This window comes from Mycteria americana, chromosome 5 (assembly GCF_035582795.1).
Source record: "Mycteria americana isolate JAX WOST 10 ecotype Jacksonville Zoo and Gardens chromosome 5, USCA_MyAme_1.0, whole genome shotgun sequence".
Classification (NCBI taxonomy): Eukaryota; Metazoa; Chordata; class Aves; order Ciconiiformes; family Ciconiidae; genus Mycteria; species Mycteria americana.
The window spans coordinates 68,302,248-68,316,253 of record NC_134369.1 but is presented as its reverse complement, the minus strand read 5'-3'; the positions used below and the strand labels follow the sequence as shown (position 1 = coordinate 68,316,253).

The window sequence follows — 14,006 nt, the reverse complement described above, 5'->3', positions numbered from 1 at the left end:
GCGACTCACAGCTGCCCTGGTGTACTGGTTAAGGCTGGGCTAGAGTTCGCTTTCTTCACAGCAGCTTGCGTGGTGCTTTATTTTGGATTCATTATCATCTGCCTGCCAATGGCAATCGGACAATCACAGAATATTCTGAGTTGGAACGGACCCAGGAGGATCGTTGAGTCCAACCCCGGAGTCCACACCGAGCAACCTTAAAGATAAATCATAGAATCACAGAATCATTGCGGTTGGAAAAGACCCTTAAGATCATCGAGTCCAACCGCAAACCTAACACTGCCAACGCCACCACTGAACCAAGTCCCTAAGCACCACATCTACGCATCTTTTAAAGACCTCCAGCCATGGTGCCTCAACCGCTTCCCTGGGCAGCCTGTTCCAATGCTTGATAAGCCTTTCAGTGAAGAAAGTTTTCCTAACATGCAATCTCAACCTCCCCTGGCGCAACTTGAGGCCATTTCCTCTCGTCCTATCACTTGCTCCCTGGCAAAAGAGACTGACACCCACCTCGCTACAACCTCCTTTCAGGTAGTTGTAGAGAGCGATAAGGTCTCCCCTCAGCCTCCTTTTCTCCAGACTAAACAACCCCAGCTCCCTCAGCCGCTCCTCATAAGCTCTTGTGCTCCAGACCCTTCGCCAGCTTCACTGCTCTTATTTGGATGTGCTCCAGCACCTCAATGTCTTTCTTGTAGTGAGGGGCCCAAAACTGAACACATTATCTGAGGTGCGGCCTCACCAGTGCCGTGTACAGGGGTACAATCACTTCCCTGGTCCTGCTGGCCATGCTGTTTCTGATACAAGCCAGGATGCTATTGGCCTTCTTAGCCACCTGGGCACACTGCCGGCCGTTGACCAATGCCCCCAGGTCCCTTTTGGCCAGGCTGCTTTCCAGCCACTCTTCCCCAAGCCTTTAGCGTTACCTGGGGTTGTGACCCAAGCGCGGCACCCGGCACTTAGCCTTCTTGAATCTCACACTCTTGGCCTCAGCCCATCAATCCAGCCTGTCCAGATCCCTCCGCAGAGCCTTCTAGCCGTGGTAGTTCTCATTGAACACGACCAGACTCTTTAAGTGTGGCCGTGATAGTTCATGCAACACGACTAGACTGGGCGTGCAGCGCGTTATTTGTGAATCCGTAATCGTGAAGTTCAGTACGCTGAACACGAACGGACTTACAACCTTGTCAAATTAACGCTGTCGCCTTAATCGACTTTGCAAAGCTGTTTCAGTGAAAGCCCTGAGAGGGCTCTGACAGGCAAACCGTGACTCTGATGAGTGGCTACATATACAGTCCTTAAAAATAAACCGTTGACGAAGTCTGAGACGAAGACTGGACTTAGCCGCACCTAGACTCCTCTCTGAGAAGGAGTTCAGAAAGCAAGGGGGTCCTGTCTGAACCTCGTGACTCAATGGGAGGGTTCCCCCCCCAGCCACTCCTCAGGCTCCTACGCAACAGTAACTCTCAACGCAACAGTGATCCATGGCAGACTCCTGCAAGAACATCCGCTTTATTAGCTTTTCCCCTAATCTTTAAGCAGAGGTTCTCAACCATGTTGCAAGCTGCAAGCTGCAAGCTTGCAGTGCAGCTGCAAGCGCTGTACAGTCCAAGCCCTCCTTTACATGCAGCACTACCCCTCAGCCTCGCCTGCCCCGCCTCTCTCTCCTGGAGAGCCTAGCACCGTCCATCACAGCACTCCAGTCACAGGGCTTTTCCCAACAGGTCCCACTTCTGCCAACGATGTCGCAGCTCTGGGACTGAGCCAAGGCCTCTAGTTCCTCCTCTCTATTCCTCACACTGTGTACGTTGGTGTACAAACATTTCAAATGTGCTCCAGTGTACTCAGTACCTCGTGGAGCAGAGTGAAAGCTCTCCCTAGCACACCGTTCCTCCAACACAGTCATGCCATCCCATAGCTTATCACTAGTAAGCCTGGTTTTATCTCTTCCCCCGTTCAGACCAGGTTTAAAGCTCTCTCAATCAGCCCCGCTAATTTGTGAGCAAAAATACTTTTCCCCCGTCGCCCCACCAGCTCTTCTGCAAAATGCTCCCTGACTCTGTGGCAGCGCAGCTGTCAGCACCCCATGCCTGCGTTCCCCGACAAAGTGAGGCACAGACGCTCACAGACGCAGCATTTGTGCGTTAAACAAGTGATTTATTGACATCTTTGCACACGGTAAAGCTCCCAGAGGGAAGGGACTCTCCCGAGGAGGGAGGGCGCTCGCTGTCCAGGTGGTACCGGCAGTCTCTGGTGCGAGGCTCCTTGCAATGGCCCCTCCCTTCAGCTGCACTGGGTCCCACTCCCCAGAGTGGGCTTTTGCTGTGGAGGAAAGGTGCGGCAGCACTGCCCACTGCCGACTGGGCAGCGTGTTCTCCGTGGCCAGTGTGCGCGGTTCTGCAGCAGCAGCTCCCCGGGAAACGTCTTCAGGCCTGGCCCTGTGCCTGAGGAGCTGCACCTCTGCCATAGCACAGCTCTCTGACCACGTCCTGCTGCTGGTAACGCTGGCCTCTTCCTACTCGATGCTCAGGAAGGTGTCCGAGTCATCTTGCTGCACCCCTAATACCATCTCAATCAGGAGGGTACTCTGGGAAGCATTCGTCAGCCAGAGCTTGCAGGAGCGCCTGGAGGGCAGCACTGTTAGATGGCAGTGTCTCGACCAAGGCAAAAACACCCAGGCTGCTTTTACCAATATGTGGAACCAGCGGGTGGTTTTCTCCATGTCGAGGTAGGGGCCGGTGCAGAGGGTGCCTAGGAGGCTGGGACCCTGATTTTTCCCCAGCTCCTCCTCGGGGTGGTGGAGGAAGCACAGCATGTCCCCCACCAGCCGCTCCCTCAGGCAGGTGCACTCCAGCTACACGCGGAGGCTGCAGTTCCTCGCCAGCATCACCTCTGCGGTGCCCAGCTCCAGGTGGAAGGCGTGCCCACGGGGGGGCTGCAGGGGCACGAGCAGGTGGTAGACAGCATCACCCTCATGGGGACTCCAACCTTTGAAGGTGCCGCCCGCCCCAATGGCTGGCCTCAGTGGCGGCATCAAAGTATTCCTGGAAAGTTCTTGGCAGATACGGCGACCTTCATTCACCACCTCCTCCACCATCAGGAACGAGTCTGGCCCGTCCATGAGGTGCTCAGGCAAAATGCTGCTCGTATCCAGTGCAACACTAGGTTTTTCTTCTTGCTCTTCCTTATCCTCCTCGTTGCTGGAGCTGCCCTCATCGCTGCAGCTGTCTGGCTCACAGCTCCTTTTCCTGAGCCACCACCAGAGCCCAAAGAGCAGGAGCAGGACCAGGACTGCAGCAATGGCCCAGAACTGCCACTGCTGCAAGGCATCGAAGATCAGGGCTTCCCAGTCCACTCCACTCTGCTCCTGGCTCGTCTGCTCCAGCTCCTGCAGCAGCCGAGTCATCTCCTGGCTCAGGTACTCTGCACGCTGCTGCATGCGCTCACGTGTGGCCTCATCCAGCTCATCACCGACCATCTGCGGGTACTGGATGATGCTTAGCACAGCCTGGATGAGGAATTTTGCGGCAGCCATGGCCTGCAGGAGGAGGGAGAGAAGGGGTTCAGTGGGGCTGGGAGGGGGGGAGCTGGCAGCGGGGGGCAATGGGGGTGGGAGCTGCAGGCAGCTGGGGTCAGGTTGGAGAGGGGGTGAGGCAGCTGGGAGGCAGCAAGGCCTGTGCCCAGCCCCGGCAGCGGCGGCACCGTGCCCTGCCCAAGGCGCTCCCACGAGCGGCTGGGCCCTCGATGCAGGGTGAGAACCCAGCCCGCCGGGGGCCAACGTTTCTGCCCCGGCCCTCGTCCGGCCCAGCCTCCCCACACGTGTGCACTCACCGCTGACCCAGGCTGTACTGGGGCAGCGCTGCCTGCTGGCGCCCCTGATCACCGCCCCCATTGTGACTCGTCCCTTGTGCTGTCAGGCGCCAGAGCGCATCACAGGCACGCCCGCCAGCCAGCCCCGGCCTTCGGCCCCACGCCGGCTCAGCGACTCACAGCTGCCCTGGTGTACTGGTTAAGGCTGGGCTAGAGTTCGCTTTCTTCACAGCAGCTTGCGTGGTGCTTTATTTTGGATTCATTATCATCTGCCTGCCAATGGCAATCGGACAATCACAGAATATTCTGAGTTGGAACGGACCCAGGAGGATCGTTGAGTCCAACCCCGGAGTCCACACCGAGCAACCTTAAAGATAAATCATAGAATCACAGAATCATTGCGGTTGGAAAAGACCCTTAAGATCATCGAGTCCAACCGCAAACCTAACACTGCCAACGCCACCACTGAACCAAGTCCCTAAGCACCACATCTACGCATCTTTTAAAGACCTCCAGCCATGGTGCCTCAACCGCTTCCCTGGGCAGCCTGTTCCAATGCTTGATAAGCCTTTCAGTGAAGAAAGTTTTCCTAACATGCAATCTCAACCTCCCCTGGCGCAACTTGAGGCCATTTCCTCTCGTCCTATCACTTGCTCCCTGGCAAAAGAGACTGACACCCACCTCACTACAACCTCCTTTCAGGTAGTTGTAGAGAGCGATAAGGTCTCCCCTCAGCCTCCTTTTCTCCAGACTGAACAACCCCAGCTCCCTCAGCCGCTCCTCATAAGCTCTTGTGCTCCAGACCCTTCGCCAGCTTCACTGCTCTTATTTGGATGTGCTCCAGCACCTCAATGTCTTTCTTGTAGTGAGGGGCCCAAAACTGAACACATTATCTGAGGTGCGGCCTCACCAGTGCCGTGTACAGGGGTACAATCACTTCCCTGGTCCTGCTGGCCATGCTGTTTCTGATACAAGCCAGGATGCTATTGGCCTTCTTAGCCACCTGGGCACACTGCCGGCCGTTGACCAATGCCCCCAGGTCCCTTTTGGCCAGGCTGCTTTCCAGCCACTCTTCCCCAAGCCTTTAGCGTTACCTGGGGTTGTGACCCAAGCGCGGCACCCGGCACTTAGCCTTCTTGAATCTCACGCTCTTGGCCTCAGCCCATCAATCCAGCCTGTCCAGATCCCTCCGCAGAGCCTTCTAGCCGTGGTAGTTCTCATTGAACACGACCAGACTCTTTAAGTGTGGCCGTGATAGTTCATGCAACACGACTAGACTGGGCGTGCAGCGCGTTATTTGTGAATCCGTAATCGTGAAGTTCAGTACGCTGAACACGAACGGACTTACAACCTTGTCAAATTAACGCTGTCGCCTTAATCGACTTTGCAAAGCTGTTTCAGTGAAAGCCCTGAGAGGGCTCTGACAGGCAAACCGTGACTCTGATGAGTGGCTACATATACAGTCCTTAAAAATAAACCGTTGAGGAAGTCTGAGACAAAGACTGGACTTAGCCGCACCTAGACTCCTCTCTGAGAAGGAGTTCAGAAAGCAAGGGGGTCCTGTCTGAACCTCGTGACTCAACGGGAGGGTTCCCCCCCCAGCCACTCCTCAGGCTCCTACGCAACAGTAACTCTCAACGCAACAGTGATCCATGGCAGACTCCTGCAAGAACATCCGCTTTATTAGCTTTTCCCCTAATCTTTAAGCAGAGGTTCTCAACCATGTTGCAAGCTGCAAGCTGCAAGCTTGCAGTGCAGCTGCAAGCGCTGTACAGTCCAAGCCCTCCTTTACATGCAGCACTACCCCTCAGCCTCGCCTGCCCCGCCTCTCTCTCCTGGAGAGCCTAGCACCGTCCATCACAGCACTCCAGTCACAGGGCTTTTCCCAACAGGTCCCACTTCTGCCAACGATGTCGCAGCTCTGGGACTGAGCCAAGGCCTCTAGTTCCTCCTCTCTATTCCTCACACTGTGTACGTTGGTGTACAAACATTTCAAATGTGCTCCAGTGTACTCAGTACCTCGTGGAGCAGAGTGAAAGCTCTCCCTAGCACACCGTTCCTCCAACACAGTCATGCCATCCCATAGCTTATCACTAGTAAGCCTGGTTTTATCTCTTCCCCCGTTCAGACCAGGTTTAAAGCTCTCTCAATCAGCCCCGCTAATTTGTGAGCAAAAATACTTTTCCCCCGTCGCCCCACCAGCTCTTCTGCAAAATGCTCCCTGACTCTGTGGCAGCGCAGCTGTCAGCACCCCATGCCTGCGTTCCCCGACAAAGTGAGGCACAGACGCTCACAGACGCAGCATTTGTGCGTTAAACAAGTGATTTATTGACATCTTTGCACACGGTAAAGCTCCCAGAGGGAAGGGACTCTCCCGAGGAGGGAGGGCGCTCGCTGTCCAGGTGGTACCGGCAGTCTCTGGTGCGAGGCTCCTTGCAATGGCCCCTCCCTTCAGCTGCACTGGGTCCCACTCCCCAGAGTGGGCTTTTGCTGTGGAGGAAAGGTGCGGCAGCACTGCCCACTGCCGACTGGGCAGCGTGTTCTCCGTGGCCAGTGTGCGCGGTTCTGCAGCAGCAGCTCCCCGGGAAACGTCTTCAGGCCTGGCCCTGTGCCTGAGGAGCTGCACCTCTGCCATAGCACAGCTCTCTGACCACGTCCTGCTGCTGGTAACGCTGGCCTCTTCCTACTCGATGCTCAGGAAGGTGTCCGAGTCATCTTGCTGCACCCCTAATACCATCTCAATCAGGAGGGTACTCTGGGAAGCATTCGTCAGCCAGAGCTTGCAGGAGCGCCTGGAGGGCAGCACTGTTAGATGGCAGTGTCTCGACCAAGGCAAAAACACCCAGGCTGCTTTTATCAATATGTGGAACCAGCGGGTGGTTTTCTCCATGTCGAGGTAGGGGCCGGTGCAGAGGGTGCCTAGGAGGCTGGGACCCTGATTTTTCCCCAGCTCCTCCTCGGGGTGGTGGAGGAAGCACAGCATGTCCCCCACCAGCCGCTCCCTCAGGCAGGTGCACTCCAGCTACACGCGGAGGCTGCAGTTCCTCGCCAGCATCACCTCTGCGGTGCCCAGCTCCAGGTGGAAGGCGTGCCCACGGGGGGGCTGCAGGGGCACGAGCAGGTGGTAGACAGCATCACCCTCATGGGGACTCCAACCTTTGAAGGTGCCGCCCGCCCCAATGGCTGGCCTCAGTGGCGGCATCAAAGTATTCCTGGAAAGTTCTTGGCAGATACGGCGACCTTCATTCACCACCTCCTCCACCATCAGGAACGAGTCTGGCCCGTCCATGAGGTGCTCAGGCAAAATGCTGCTCGTATCCAGTGCAACACTAGGTTTTTCTTCTTGCTCTTCCTTATCCTCCTCGTTGCTGGAGCTGCCCTCATCGCTGCAGCTGTCTGGCTCACAGCTCCTTTTCCTGAGCCACCACCAGAGCCCAAAGAGCAGGAGCAGGACCAGGACTGCAGCAATGGCCCAGAACTGCCACTGCTGCAAGGCATCGAAGATCAGGGCTTCCCAGTCCACTCCACTCTGCTCCTGGCTCGTCTGCTCCAGCTCCTGCAGCAGCCGAGTCATCTCCTGGCTCAGGTACTCTGCACGCTGCTGCATGCGCTCACGTGTGGCCTCATCCAGCTCATCACCGACCATCTGCGGGTACTGGATGATGCTTAGCACAGCCTGGATGAGGAATTTTGCGGCAGCCATGGCCTGCAGGAGGAGGGAGAGAAGGGGTTCAGTGGGGCTGGGAGGGGGGGAGCTGGCAGCGGGGGGCAATGGGGGTGGGAGCTGCAGGCAGCTGGGGTCAGGTTGGAGAGGGGGTGAGGCAGCTGGGAGGCAGCAAGGCCTGTGCCCAGCCCCGGCAGCGGCGGCACCGTGCCCTGCCCAAGGCGCTCCCACGAGCGGCTGGGCCCTCGATGCAGGGTGAGAACCCAGCCCGCCGGGGGCCAACGTTTCTGCCCCGGCCCTCGTCCGGCCCAGCCTCCCCACACGTGTGCACTCACCGCTGACCCAGGCTGTACTGGGGCAGCGCTGCCTGCTGGCGCCCCTGATCACCGCCCCCATTGTGACTCGTCCCTTGTGCTGTCAGGCGCCAGAGCGCATCACAGGCACGCCCGCCAGCCAGCCCCGGCCTTCGGCCCCACGCCGGCTCAGCGACTCACAGCTGCCCTGGTGTACTGGTTAAGGCTGGGCTAGAGTTCGCTTTCTTCACAGCAGCTTGCGTGGTGCTTTATTTTGGATTCATTATCATCTGCCTGCCAATGGCAATCGGACAATCACAGAATATTCTGAGTTGGAACGGACCCAGGAGGATCGTTGAGTCCAACCCCGGAGTCCACACCGAGCAACCTTAAAGATAAATCATAGAATCACAGAATCATTGCGGTTGGAAAAGACCCTTAAGATCATCGAGTCCAACCGCAAACCTAACACTGCCAACGCCACCACTGAACCAAGTCCCTAAGCACCACATCTACGCATCTTTTAAAGACCTCCAGCCATGGTGCCTCAACCGCTTCCCTGGGCAGCCTGTTCCAATGCTTGATAAGCCTTTCAGTGAAGAAAGTTTTCCTAACATGCAATCTCAACCTCCCCTGGCGCAACTTGAGGCCATTTCCTCTCGTCCTATCACTTGCTCCCTGGCAAAAGAGACTGACACCCACCTCACTACAACCTCCTTTCAGGTAGTTGTAGAGAGCGATAAGGTCTCCCCTCAGCCTCCTTTTCTCCAGACTGAACAACCCCAGCTCCCTCAGCCGCTCCTCATAAGCTCTTGTGCTCCAGACCCTTCGCCAGCTTCACTGCTCTTATTTGGATGTGCTCCAGCACCTCAATGTCTTTCTTGTAGTGAGGGGCCCAAAACTGAACACATTATCTGAGGTGCGGCCTCACCAGTGCCGTGTACAGGGGTACAATCACTTCCCTGGTCCTGCTGGCCATGCTGTTTCTGATACAAGCCAGGATGCTATTGGCCTTCTTAGCCACCTGGGCACACTGCCGGCCGTTGACCAATGCCCCCAGGTCCCTTTTGGCCAGGCTGCTTTCCAGCCACTCTTCCCCAAGCCTTTAGCGTTACCTGGGGTTGTGACCCAAGCGCGGCACCCGGCACTTAGCCTTCTTGAATCTCACGCTCTTGGCCTCAGCCCATCAATCCAGCCTGTCCAGATCCCTCCGCAGAGCCTTCTAGCCGTGGTAGTTCTCATTGAACACGACCAGACTCTTTAAGTGTGGCCGTGATAGTTCATGCAACACGACTAGACTGGGCGTGCAGCGCGTTATTTGTGAATCCGTAATCGTGAAGTTCAGTACGCTGAACACGAACGGACTTACAACCTTGTCAAATTAACGCTGTCGCCTTAATCGACTTTGCAAAGCTGTTTCAGTGAAAGCCCTGAGAGGGCTCTGACAGGCAAACCGTGACTCTGATGAGTGGCTACATATACAGTCCTTAAAAATAAACCGTTGAGGAAGTCTGAGACAAAGACTGGACTTAGCCGCACCTAGACTCCTCTCTGAGAAGGAGTTCAGAAAGCAAGGGGGTCCTGTCTGAACCTCGTGACTCAACGGGAGGGTTCCCCCCCCAGCCACTCCTCAGGCTCCTACGCAACAGTAACTCTCAACGCAACAGTGATCCATGGCAGACTCCTGCAAGAACATCCGCTTTATTAGCTTTTCCCCTAATCTTTAAGCAGAGGTTCTCAACCATGTTGCAAGCTGCAAGCTGCAAGCTTGCAGTACAGCTGCAAGCGCTGTACAGTCCAAGCCCTCCTTTACATGCAGCACTACCCCTCGGCCTCGCCTGCCCTGCCTCTCTCTCCTGAAGAGCCTAGCACCGTCCATCACAGCACTCCAGTCACAGGGCTTTTCCCAACAGGTCTCACTTCTGCCAACGATGCCATAGCTCTGGGACTGAGCCAAGGCCTCTAGTTCCTCCTCTCTATTCCTCACACTGTGTACATTGGTGTACAAACATTTCAAATGTGCTCCAGTGTACTCAGTACATCGTGGAGCAGTGAAAGCTCTCCCTAGCACACCGTTCCTCAGACACGGTCATGCCGTCCCATAGCTTATCACTAGTAAGCCTGGTTTTATCTCTTCCCCCGTTCAGACCAGGTTTAAAGCTCTCTCAATCAGCCCCGCTAATTTGTGAGCAAAAATACTTTTGCCCCCTTGCCCCACCAGCTCTTCTGCAAAATGCTCCCTGACTCTGTGGCAGCGGAGCTGTCAGCACCCCATGCCTGCGTTCCCTGACAAAGAGGGGCACAGGCACTCACAGACGCAGCGTTTGTGTGTTAAACAAGTGATTTATTGACATCTTTGCACACGGTAAAGCTCCCAGAGGGAAGGGACTCTCCCGAGGAGGGAGGGCGCTCGCTGTCCAGGTGGTACCGGCAGTCTCTGGCGCGAGGCTCCTTGCAATGGCCCCTCCCTTCAGCTGCACCGGGTCCCACTCCCCAGAGTGGGCTTTTGCTGTGGAGGAAAGGTGCGGCAGCACTGCCCACTGCCGACTGGGCAGCGTGTTCTCCGTGGCCAGTGTGCGCGGTTCTGCAGCAGCAGCTCCCCGGGAAACGTCTTCAGGCCTGGCCCTGTGCCTGAGGAGCTGCACCTCTGCCATAGCACAGCTCTCTGACCACGTCCTGCTGCTGGTAACGCTGACCTCTTCCTACTCGATGCTCAGGAAGGTGTCCGAGTCATCTTGCTGCACCCCTAATACCATCTCAATCAGGAGGGTACTCTGGGAAGCATTCGTCAGCCAGAGCTTGCAGGAGCGCCTGGAGGGCAGCACTGTTAGACGGCAGTGTCTCGACCAAGGCAAAAACACCCAGGCTGCTTTTACCAATATGTGGAACCAGCGGGTGGTTTTCTCCATGTCGAGGTAGGGGCCGGTGCAGAGGGTGCCTAGGAGGCTGGGACCCTGATTTTTCCCCAGCTCCTCCTCGGGGTGGTGGAGGAAGCACAGCATGTCCCCCACCAGCCGCTCCCTCAGGCAGGTGCACTCCAGCTACACGCGGAGGCTGCAGTTCCTCGCCAGCATCACCTCTGCGGTGCCCAGCTCCAGGTGGAAGGCGTGCCCACGGGGGGGCTGCAGGGGCACGAGCAGGCGGTAGACAGCATCACCCTCATGGGGACTCCAACCTTTGAAGGTGCCGCCCGCCCCAATGGCTGGCCTCAGTGGCGGCATCAAAGTATTCCTGGAAAGTTCTTGGCAGATACGGCGACCTTCATTCACCACCTCCTCCACCATCAGGAACGAGTCTGGCCCGTCCATGAGGTGCTCAGGCAAAATGCTGCTCGTATCCAGTGCAACACTAGGTTTTTCTTCTTGCTCTTCCTTATCCTCCTCGTTGCTGGAGCTGCCCTCATCGCTGCAGCTGTCTGGCTCACAGCTCCTTTTCCTGAGCCACCACCAGAGCCCAAAGAGCAGGAGCAGGACCAGGACTGCAGCAATGGCCCAGAACTGCCACTGCTGCAAGGCATCGAAGATCAGGGCTTCCCAGTCCACTCCACTCTGCTCCTGGCTCGTCTGCTCCAGCTCCTGCAGCAGCCGAGTCATCTCCTGGCTCAGGTACTCCGCACGCTGCTGCATGCGCTCACGTGTGGCCTCATCCAGCTCATCACCGACCATCTGCGGGTACTGGATGATGCTTAGCACAGCCTGGATGAGGAATTTTGCGGCAGCCATGGCCTGCAGGAGGAGGGAGAGAAGGGGTTCAGTGGGGCTGGGAGGGGGGGAGCTGGCAGCGGGGGGCAATGGGGGTGGGAGCTGCAGGCAGCTGGGGTCAGGTTGGAGAGGGGGTGAGGCAGCTGGGAGGCAGCAAGGCCTGTGCCCAGCCCCGGCAGCGGCGGCACCGTGCCCTGCCCAAGGCGCTCCCACGAGCGGCTGGGCCCTCGATGCAGGGTGAGAACCCAGCCCGCCGGGGGCCAACGTTTCTGCCCCGGCCCTCGTCCGGCCCAGCCTCCCCACACGTGTGCACTCACCGCTGACCCAGGCCGTACTGGGGCAGCGCTGCCTGCTGGCGCCCCTGATCACCGCCCCCATTGTGACTCGTCCCTTGTGCTGTCAGGCGCCAGAGCGCACCACAGGCACGCCCGCCAGCCAGCTCCGGCCTTCGGCCCCACGCCGGCTCAGCGACTCACAGCTGCCCTGGTGTACTGGTTAAGGCTGGGCTAGAGTTCGCTTTCTTCACAGCAGCTTGCGTGGTGCTTTATTTTGGATTCATTATCATCTGCCTGCCAATGGCAATCGGACAATCACAGAATATTCTGAGTTGGAACGGACCCAGGAGGATCGTTGAGTCCAACCCCGGAGTCCACACCGAGCAACCTTAAAGATAAATCATAGAATCACAGAATCATTGCGGTTGGAAAAGACCCTTAAGATCATCGAGTCCAACCGCAAACCTAACACTGCCAACGCCACCACTGAACCAAGTCCCTAAGCACCACATCTACGCATCTTTTAAAGACCTCCAGCCATGGTGCCTCAACCGCTTCCCTGGGCAGCCTGTTCCAATGCTTGATAAGCCTTTCAGTGAAGAAAGTTTTCCTAACATGCAATCTCAACCTCCCCTGGCGCAACTTGAGGCCATTTCCTCTCGTCCTATCACTTGCTCCCTGGCAAAAGAGACTGACACCCACCTCGCTACAACCTCCTTTCAGGTAGTTGTAGAGAGCGATAAGGTCTCCCCTCAGCCTCCTTTTCTCCAGACTAAACAACCCCAGCTCCCTCAGCCGCTCCTCATAAGCTCTTGTGCTCCAGACCCTTCGCCAGCTTCACTGCTCTTATTTGGATGTGCTCCAGCACCTCAATGTCTTTCTTGTAGTGAGGGGCCCAAAACTGAACACATTATCTGAGGTGCGGCCTCACCAGTGCCGTGTACAGGGGTACAATCACTTCCCTGGTCCTGCTGGCCATGCTGTTTCTGATACAAGCCAGGATGCTATTGGCCTTCTTAGCCACCTGGGCACACTGCCGGCCGTTGACCAATGCCCCCAGGTCCCTTTTGGCCAGGCTGCTTTCCAGCCACTCTTCCCCAAGCCTTTAGCGTTACCTGGGGTTGTGACCCAAGCGCGGCACCCGGCACTTAGCCTTCTTGAATCTCACACTCTTGGCCTCAGCCCATCAATCCAGCCTGTCCAGATCCCTCCGCAGAGCCTTCTAGCCGTGGTAGTTCTCATTGAACACGACCAGACTCTTTAAGTGTGGCCGTGATAGTTCATGCAACACGACTAGACTGGGCGTGCAGCGCGTTATTTGTGAATCCGTAATCGTGAAGTTCAGTACGCTGAACACGAACGGACTTACAACCTTGTCAAATTAACGCTGTCGCCTTAATCGACTTTGCAAAGCTGTTTCAGTGAAAGCCCTGAGAGGGCTCTGACAGGCAAACCGTGACTCTGATGAGTGGCTACATATACAGTCCTTAAAAATAAACCGTTGAGGAAGTCTGAGACAAAGACTGGACTTAGCCGCACCTAGACTCCTCTCTGAGAAGGAGTTCAGAAAGCAAGGGGGTCCTGTCTGAACCTCGTGACTCAATGGGAGGGTTCCCCCCCCAGCCACTCCTCAGGCTCCTACGCAACAGTAACTCTCAACGCAACAGTGATCCATGGCAGACTCCTGCAAGAACATCCGCTTTATTAGCTTTTCCCCTAATCTTTAAGCAGAGGTTCTCAACCATGTTGCAAGCTGCAAGCTGCAAGCTTGCAGTGCAGCTGCAAGCGCTGTACAGTCCAAGCCCTCCTTTACATGCAGCACTACCCCTCAGCCTCGCCTGCCCCGCCTCTCTCTCCTGGAGAGCCTAGCACCGTCCATCACAGCACTCCAGTCACAGGGCTTTTCCCAACAGGTCCCACTTCTGCCAACGATGTCGCAGCTCTGGGACTGAGCCAAGGCCTCTAGTTCCTCCTCTCTATTCCTCACACTGTGTACGTTGGTGTACAAACATTTCAAATGTGCTCCAGTGTACTCAGTACCTCGTGGAGCAGAGTGAAAGCTCTCCCTAGCACACCGTTCCTCCAACACAGTCATGCCATCCCATAGCTTATCACTAGTAAGCCTGGTTTTATCTCTTCCCCCGTTCAGACCAGGTTTAAAGCTCTCTCAATCAGCCCCGCTAATTTGTGAGCAAAAATACTTTTCCCCCGTCGCCCCACCAGCTCTTCTGCAAAATGCTCCCTGACTCTGTGGCAGCGCAGCTGT

General features: G+C 56.6%; 1 pseudogene; it reads right to left on the bottom strand.

Moving 5' to 3' along the window:
• Positions 1-6,490: 6,490 nt before the first annotated feature.
• LOC142409914 (uncharacterized) overlaps positions 6,491-14,006 on the bottom strand; it is a 64,226-nt pseudogene continuing 56,710 nt past the window's right edge.